Source organism: Clupea harengus, chromosome 4 (genome assembly GCF_900700415.2).
Source record: "Clupea harengus chromosome 4, Ch_v2.0.2, whole genome shotgun sequence".
In the NCBI taxonomy this organism is placed as follows: Eukaryota; Metazoa; Chordata; class Actinopteri; order Clupeiformes; family Clupeidae; genus Clupea; species Clupea harengus.
Genome location: NC_045155.1, coordinates 17,617,450 through 17,627,288, shown reverse-complemented (window position 1 = coordinate 17,627,288; position 9,839 = coordinate 17,617,450).

Genomic DNA, 9,839 nt, shown 5'->3' with positions numbered 1-9,839 from the left:
TGTGTGTGTGTGTGTGTGTGTGTGTGTGTGTGTCTTGAGAGCATGTCTGAGGTGTGAGCTGATAGAGGGCACGTGGGTGAGCTGGTGTGTGTGTGAGCAGGGCAGGGGATGGAGCCTGGAGAGGGTCCTGAGGGAGAGAGGGCATAGGAGGTGATATGCTGTCAAGGACTGTGTGGAGGGGCCTCAGATAGCAGATGGAGTGTGTGTGTATGTGTGTGTGTTTGTGCGTCTGAATGTTAGTGTGTGTTTGCACATGTGTGAGCAAGAGAGAGAGCCAGTGTGTGTGTGTGTGTGTGTGTGTGTGTGTGTGTGTGTGTGTGTGTGTGTGTGTGTGTGTGTAAATGCTTAGTGAAGGATTGCCATACTGATCCAGTTCTACATGACATAGGATATGAGGCTGGAATTAATGTGATTAAGTGCAGGAGGACAGACTGTCTCATGTCTGGAGACACACACACACACACACACACACACACACACACACACAGAGAGACACTCACACACAGACATCCACCGCATCTGTCTCCTCCCCTCCTCCCCCCTCTCTCTTTCTGAACATCAGCACTTAACCCAGTAAAGAAGCCTTTTTGTGTCTTAAAGAGGCAAATGAAGCGGATTATGGGAGAGGTCTCCAATAGCGAGGCGAAGACAAAGGCCTTGTTCTCTCCCCTCACGGCCATCGCCTCAACTTGAGCCGCCGCCGCCACCGCCGCGCCTCATGTCCTTCTCGTGACAGTGGCTGTGTGGATCTGGGCCAGGAGTCTGTGAAGTGGAGAGAGAGAGAGAGAGAGACAGAGAGAGAGGGAGAGAGAGAGAGAGAGAGAGAGAGAGAGGGAGAGAGAGAGAGAGAGGGAGAGAGAGAGCGATAGAGACATAGTGCGAGAAAGAGAGAAATGGAAAGAGAGAAACGGCGAGATGTAGAGAGGTGTTTTGTGTTCAGTCAAAATGAGAGAGAGATCTGTATGCAGCCAGAGGAAGACAAACATGCTCACAGACGATAGGAAGACACACACATATACAGAAACAAAACGCATGCGCGCACACAGACATACCGCACGCATACACACACACACACACACACACACACACACACACACACCACACACACACACACACACACACACACACAGATAATCACACACACTCAGAGACAGCCACTCAAACAAACATGAGATAGCAGACAGCTTCAGATGCACTCCAGCTCAAACTCAAACACACACACACAGAACAGAAAGAGACACAAACAAACATGATTACAGATAAGATGCCACAGGGTTTCAGATATACCACAGATCAAATTGGCACATGCATATACACACACACACACACACACACACATCTTATGCTGTTGATTCACGTCCACATGCAGACAGACACACTTCATGACCTATTGTGTGGATACACTTTGACATGAGACACGTGCACACACACTCATACAGACACACACACACTTTGTGACTAGAGAGTGTGTGCCCTGGAGCTGTGTGTGGTATGTGCCAGTGGGCTCTGGGCTCTGTGTGAGTGGAGGCTGAAGACATGCAGGAGAGCTGTTTAAAAAAGGGCCACCCTCTCCCTCTCCTCAACAGCCAGCTCTGCCACTGGAGGTGACACACACATACTCGTCTCATACACACACACACACACACACACACACACACACACACACACACACACACACACACACACACACACACACACACACACACACACACACACACACACACACACACACACACACACACACACACACACACACACTCAAACTTACCTCACACATACACATACACATTCCCACCAGGGAGTTTAGACTAAATATTTACAGTTTCACACTGTTCTTACTCTGTCTACCTCTATTTTTACCTCAGCCTTGTTCTTGCTTTTGTCTCTCATGCACTCACCCTCTCTGTCCCTGTCTGTCTGTCTGACTGTCTGTCTGTCTGTCTATGTATCTGTGTGTATGTGTATGTTTATGCGTATGTATTGATCACGATCTGTGTGTTAATGTTAATGTGTTAATGTTAATGTTTCTGTATTGATCACGATCTGTGTTAATGTTAATGTTTCTGTATTCTTCTGTCTTTCCATCAATCAATACATGTCCATTTTGTCACTTGTTTCTTTGGCGTTTATCTTGTCCCTACTAAACCTTCTCTTGTTCCTTTCCCGTCTCTCTCTCTCTCTCTCTCTCTCTCTCTCTCTCCATGTGTCTCTGTGCCCACGTCTCCTCATGGCACCCTTCTTCGGGCACACAGGAAATGGGTGACTGGCCGGTTAGCGAGCGCTGCCTCCTTGTCTGGGCTGGCAATGCCCTGGGGAGCGGTCGAGTCGAGCAGGATACGCCGCTTCATTAAAACCATCAAATGTCAGCCCTATTACACAGCAAAGGGACAATTACATCCCCAAGGTTCACAGGGTTCAGACAGTTAAAAGTGTGTGTGAGCGAGAGAGAGAGAGAAGAGAGAGAAGAGAGAGAGAGAGAGAAGAGCAGAGAAGAAAGAGAAGTCTGAGGGGAAGAGAACACTTTCCACCAGCTAACAGAATCTGCCTGCTGTCTGCTGTCCAGAGCTACACTTGTGTCCCACACAATCAGGTCATTATGTGTGAAAGGGCAGGAGTCTCTGAGGCAAAAAGCAGAAAGAGAGAGGGACGGAGAGAGAGGACGAGAACGAGAGGAACTGAGAGATATGCAGGGTAGAAAGAGAGAAAAGGGGGAGTTAGAGACAGACAGAGTGGGAGAGAGAGAGAGAGAAAGAGAGAGAGAGAGAGAGAGAGAGATGTCACTCTGGCCGAATATCAAAGCATTCCCACAGCAGACAGGCCATGCACTGTCCTCCATGAAACCCAATCATGAGAGGGACCTCCTCCAGAGAGCTGGGAGTCTCCTGCTTGGACAGGACCACACTGTTACCACAGCAGCAAACAGGAAGACACGGAGGACAGAAAGAGACAGAGAGAGAATGACGCAGGATGGAAGAGTGTGTGTGTGTGTGTGTAAATATGCATTATACAGATACACACAGGATGAGCAGTTGTGTGTATGTGTGTATGTGTGTGTGTGTGTGTGTGTGTGTGTGTGTGTGTGTGTGTGTGTGTGTGTGTGTGAGAGTTTAAAAGACAGAAAGAGAGATGCCATGGCAGACAGAAGAAGAGCAAGAGTGGGTGAGTGAATAAGTGAGAATGACAGAAGTTGTGAAAGGGAGAGCGAGAGATGGAGACAGAGAGAGAGAGAGAGAGAGAGAGAGAGAGAGAGAGAGAGAGAGAGAGAGAGAGAGAGAGAGTGATAAAGAGCCGGATCTCCTAGGCCCTCCCTAAGCCAGCTGTGGCGCCCTCCCTTCTATTGATCTCTGGTTTTCTGGTGTGTCACTAACACACCGTAAACACACACGGAGAAAAGGCCTCGCATCCACAGATGTCTGGACGACACACTCCAGCAGATCTGCACACACAGTCCTGTTAAACAGCGTTCCTGTTGGAGCGGAGCGGCGCGGTGCGTCGCTGGCGGGTAATAAAGAGCACGCTGACAGCAGGCTGTGGACCTTCATGGCTGGTCAGGGTGGAGGGACCGGACCGCTGAGGACTGACGAGGGGCTCTGACCCTAGGTTGGGTCCATTCTCAGAGGAGCGCTTGAGCCATCAGGGTGGACACTCGTGACCTTCCCACTTTCAAGTCTGTCCCTGATGCAACACTTTCCCATCGCCAGGTCTTCTTCACTCACAATAAGAGTCGTTCCCAGACTTTAAGACTGTTTTTTTCCAGATATGAAAGTTTCAACACTCTCCCAGAAATAAATGTTTGCCAGACAAAACACTAACAGACCTTCCTGATAAATCCATTTCTACATGTGGGTGTGCATGTACTGTGTGTGTGTGTGTGTGTGTGTGTGTGTGTGTGTGTGTGTGTGTGTGTGTGTGTGTGTGTGTGTGTATGTGTGTGTGTGTGTGTATGTGTCCTTATAAGGACAGTACATATGAGGAAGTGCTGCTAAGATCCATTTATCAGCATAGTTGCCAACACTGCAACTGCTCTTCAACTAAAACTCGAAATCATATCTGATTAAAAAACAAATCTGACCTCAGACACATTGAAGCAAGGATGGTACACAACAGGGTGTTTTCCTTGCCATGGTCTAGTCCTAAGTACTCTGTGGGGAACAGCAGGAGTCAAGCACACTTTATTTCCTTATAGAACACCTAAAGTGGTTCATTAAATAACCAGCTGAACAAATGGACAAAATGAAAGCCACAGGACATTACTCAGCCTGAACGTTTGCGCGTGTGTGTGTGTGTGTGTGTGTGTGTGTGTGTGTGTGTGTGTGCCACAGGACATTACTCAGCCTGAACGTTTGCGCTGCCCAGGCCAATAAATAAAGACTAGAACAACTCAGGGACCGGCACAGTGAGGTGGTGTGTGTGTGTGTGTGTTGAGTATGTGTGTGTGTGTGTGTGTGTTGAGTATGTGTGCGAGAGGGAAACAGAGAGAGAGAGAGAGAGAGAATAAGAGTGTGAGAGCGTGTGAGTATGTGGAGGAGGAGAGGAGGAATGGAGAAGGAGGAGAGGGGAGGGGAGGGAAGGGAAGAGGGGATATGGGAGTGGAGGTGAACGGGTTCAAACGGTTCTGTGTGTCAGAGAACCTTCCCTGGGCTGCATTTCACAGACATGGCATGGCCAACCCAACATCTGCTCCAGGAGCTTCACAAAAGACCTGTGGCATGTGAAGGGTAGAGTATCGAACCGGGAAGTTCTCTTTTGAGAAACAGGCAAAAAAAATTCCATCCCTGTGGAATTTGCCACAGCCAGTCATTGCCTGGCACACACTGGAATGTCAAGTATAGGTCCGTTGGGTAATTTGAGTCCGTTTGATCCCTTGATCACAACCTTTGGCGATTGTGTGGAGAACAATGTCCCCTCCTTCTCTTACAGGCAGAGGATTATTGGATTAAGTAAGAGGCTACAAGACAAAAGGGATAAAACTTCATAGTGAAACGTTGACCAAGACAGCTGCACCCCAACAAACAACTTACGTGAGCTCTTTTGGCAGTGGAGGTCATATAACCGGAGTTCCCTCCGAGACACGGGGGTCAAATGGAGGGAACACACTGTACGATAAATCAAAGCTTTGCTGATCTCACGAGAGGAAAGACGATTGCAGTTGTGCGTGACACAGACACTTTTCCAGCTGACTGCTCACATATGAGCGCGCTTGTCAGAACATGCCCGGATCAACGCCGCATCAGCACCAGACCTGGGCCACCTCCGTTCTACAGTGAACTGCTACTTGACACACTTCTGAGTTCTATTGTGTACTACTCATGACAGCAGCAAAACCATCAGTAAATGGAAGTGACCCTAAAATACCCAAGCAACCAACCATACAACCCTTAAGCCCTCACCAGGACTCTGGCTCTGGAGCAGTGGATATATGAGAATGTATATGCAGTATGTATACAAGAGGATATTGCTATGAGTATCCCAGAGAGTCATGGAGCTAAAGCAAGGGCCCCCTAAAGGATTTTTAAGCTTTATGTCTTAGTTTACAGAGCAGCTGTCTCCAGCATAAATCTGCCAAAGGAGAAATTACCTTAGTGACTACAGGGAGAAAGAGAAAGGGAAAGACAGTCACAGACACATGGAGAGAGAGAGAGAGTGAGAGTGAGAGTGAGAGTGAAAAGGGTGGGGTGAACTGAGCGGAACTCAACTGTTAAGTTCTTCAAGTTGATCCGCAGAAACAGATGTCCTTTTCCTCCGAGGAGCACCTTTAGTCATCGTTATTTATTTATTTACCAGTGTGACACTAATGGAATAGCCCTGTTGTGGCAAAATAGGCCATGTCAAGTTGTTCTTCTCCTTGACACAACTCCCGGTCTGAATATAGATCCATTAGGAAAACAGAGAGAAGAGGCAGAGAACAGGAGCATGGAGGCAATGAGAGGAGAGGGAGTGTGAGAGAGAGAGAGAGAAAGTGGGGAAAAGTGTGAGAGTGTGTAGGAGGGAGAGAGAGAGAGAGAGAAAAGAAAAAAAGGGATAGTCTCCTGGGACATTTCCTGCCACTCATTTCTGTCCTCCTCTCTTGTTTTCACGGCCAAGAGGAACTGAAGAGCTGAATGTGAAATGGCTGAGTGAAAAGGCTGGAGGAGAAACGGGCGAGGAGAGAGAGGAGTTCGGTTCTATTCTGTGCTCGCCCAGGCCACTCATTTCCCTGGCTCGCGCTCAACTCCAGTGGGGGGGGATTGTGAGTCTTTGGCCCCTGTGGCCCTGGCTGGCTGTGCTGCGGAGACCTGACTTCCATGCTCATTTGTCTGGGAATTGTAGTTCCTGAGGGGTGGTGTGTGGGTGTTTTGGGCGGCCCCAGGTCGTGCGGTGGGCATGCTTTCCCACAGGGCTGAAAGGAGAAGGCTGACAGATCGGCCCGCTCGGCATTCAAAAGAGACAAACAGGGACGAGGTCAGTCGCTCTGACCCCTGTCCCCCCGTTCCTGCCCATCCAAAGCTCTATACAGATCCCCCACCGGGACCACCTCCCGCACTCCCACCACCCAGCCACCCCCACCTCCACCACACACCCCGCCACTAGTCAGGTCCTCACCCAGCCACCCATCAACCCCATCCCATTCTTCGACAGCTAATTAATTGAATCATTTTGTCTGTTTGTTTTTGTCTTACCATTTAGCATGGCATTTGTGTGCGTGTGTGTGTGTACATAGCCTATCTGCCTGAGCTGTCTTTGAGGCCAATTTGCTCTCCTCCTCTCTCTCCCACACACAAACATGACCTACACACACACACCCACCCACACGCACACATGCACACACAGCACTGGACTCTCTCCAGCCTTTAAAGCCTGTGAGACCAGCACATTCACAATAAGTTAGCACACACATGCATATATCTGCATTCAGAGACAACAGATACACAAACAAGAGGAAAATTCCACCACATCATTATTCACAATGACACACAATGACACTACTTACACAAGCATACACACAACCGTACAGGAAGGAGTCACACACACACACACACAGACACACACACACACACACAAACGCACACACAAACAAACCAAATGCATCCAAAAATACCACAACAACCATGCATTGTTTTTCATGTGCTTTCCAGTCACCTCCTCCATATTCTCTACGTGTCCCTCACTCGGGCTCCTAATGCGGCGTGTTCCCCACTCCCTATAGGAAACGCTCTCTCCTGGGCCCCGCCATGCTCCGATGACTCACATCCAGTAGAGATTCCGGCATTTACCGGAACGTTGGAACTTTCCGCTCATCCGCACTCTGCTCTCATCGGAATTAACGAGTGTGCCCAGCACCTCTGACCCGGTCCCGGTAAGGGGATGATGCGTGGCCATGATCCATTAGCTCACATGTGATACACAAAGAGCCGTCTACAGTCTTTAATGAGTGTATGTGTGTGGGAGGGAGAGAGTGAGCGGGTGAGTATCTGTTTATAATTTTGAGATGGAGAGACTTTCCATTTGATTACTGCTGTGGGCCGCAGCTGAAAGACATTCCGTAGGATTATCTCAGTCAGGGCAGCTGAAAAGATTGTGTGCGTATGTGTATGTGTGTGTGGGTGTATGTGTGTGTGTGTGTGTGTGTGTGTGTGTGTGTGTGAGTGGGATTGCGTGACACAGGCTCTAGTTCACTGTGTGTAAGCTGTGTTCCGTACATGTTACGTTTCTGCATGTAATACATATGGTACATGCAAAAGAGTTTGTTTGTGTCCGTGTGTGTGTGTGTGTGTGTCCGTGTGTGTATGTGTGTGTCCGTATGTGTGATCATGTCCATGTCATTATGTGTGATCACCACACATGTCATTATGTCCACAGGCAACATGTAGTTATGACAGTGCATCTACCTGTCTAAACTTTCACCCATGTCTGCCACTCTCCTTGCTCTGCTCTGGACCAATGTCTAACTAAGTCCCCTTCATCAGAGGCCCCCCAACCTCCCCTCTCTCTCCTCCTCCTCCTCCTCCTCGGCTCACAGCCACCGGGGTCAGGCACCCGATCGATGGAGCACCTCACCCCCTCATTAAACCTCTGCACCGGGCCGTCTGACCTTTCTCCAGGAGCAGAAGTGAGAGCGCGGGCGAGGCTGCCTTTGTCTGCTGGTTTTATTAGAGTCCCTCTTAATGGAAAACGTCAGTGCTCCCCCGCAGGCCCTGCACATGCTGGGGTTTTTAGTCGGAGCTGTGGGAGTGTGGAGGAGAGAGGGAGAGAGAGAGGTTGCTCTGCTAAAGGGAGAGCTGATAATACATTGTGTGTGTGTGTGTGTGTGTGTGTGTGGGTGTGTGTGTGTGTGTGTGTGTGTGTGAGTGTGTGAATGTGTGCGTGTGTGTGTGTGTGTGTGTGTGTGCGTGTGTGTGTCTAAGAGTGAGAGAGAGTAAGAGAACGTTTTTGAGGGTTTGGGTGACTGTGTGCATGCGTGTGTGTTTGTAATGATTATGATTAGAAATACATTAGTGATGTTGCCAGGTCACTTTAACCCCCCGCTCTTTTTCCGGGATGTAAGTCTGCTACCAGGGCCATCAGAAAATGACACACTGTTCAAATAATTACCAGCAAATGTCAGCCGCAAAAGAAAGGACATGAAGGGGGAGAGAGTCAGGAAGAGGGGGGGGGGGGGGGGGGGGAGAAAGAAAGAGAGAGACAGAGAGAGAGAGAGAAAGAGAGAGAACAGAGATAAGAAACACCAGGCAGGACATTTCAATTCTCCTCCAACACATAGACATGACTGCTTTCACCCCCAAATTGGTGTCAGGTGCCTCTCCTGAACACACACAGAGGAGTAGAATGCAAAGATAAACACGTGCAAGAGTGACTGTGTTACCATGCCAACCATGTGTGATGTCTGCAGAGAACAGACTGAAATTCTACCCCGGGCAAACACAGGGGGACTGCGAGTGTGTGTGTGTGTGTGTGTGTGTGTGTGTGTGTGTGTGTGTGTGTGTACACTATCCGTCAGCAAGAACCACGACCCACCATGAAACACTAAGCCCCCTCATGTCAGCGGATGAGGAGACGAGTGTAATATGCCAGAGAACCTGAAGGCCTTGGAGGTGCTCCGTCTCTGTTCTCTCGCAGAACCACAGAGAGGTTTTAAGTGCTGTATCAAAGGCCGTGTTTATTGTGGGGTGTCCTGCACTCTGGTTTCCTTGGTTTAGTTTTAGCTTTTTTTCTCTGTTGTTTTCCTGGCAGGGATGAGGGACCTGTTCCCTGTGTTTCAGCACCAACCAGCCTGAGAGACGGAGGGGAGGAAGTGAAGGGCAGGGCTGCACAAATAGAAGCCGACTCGGGCTGACATCCAAGCCAAATCAGAGCCAGATCAGAGCCAGTCAGGTGACATCTGAGAGTAATGGAGAGGGAGTGTCAGACGAAGAGGTATGCGCATGTGTGTGTGTGTGTGTGTGTGCATGTGCGTGTGTGTGTGTGTGTGTGTGTGTGTGTGCGTGTGTGCATGTGTGTGTGTATGTGTGTGTGCGTGTGTGTGTGTGTGGAAATTATGTCTCACTGACATTGGTGAACATCTAGAGCATTCAGTAAAGGAAGTCCCATGGGCGTAACCGGTACATAAGGTGAACACATGCCACAGTAAGATCATGGAGGAGAGGGCAGCAGCCCGTCCACAGCGTGTAGTGTGTGCCTCTGGCTTTGAGTCCAGTGTGCAGGGAAGACCTCATACCACTTCAATCCAGCTTAGCCACTGTTCAAAATGGGTGTTTCACCATAATGCTCTATAACTACAATAATAGCTACTGTAAGCAAATAAGAAAGAGAGAAAGCAAGAAGGAAAGAAAGAAAGAAAGAAAGAAAGAAAGAAAGAAAGG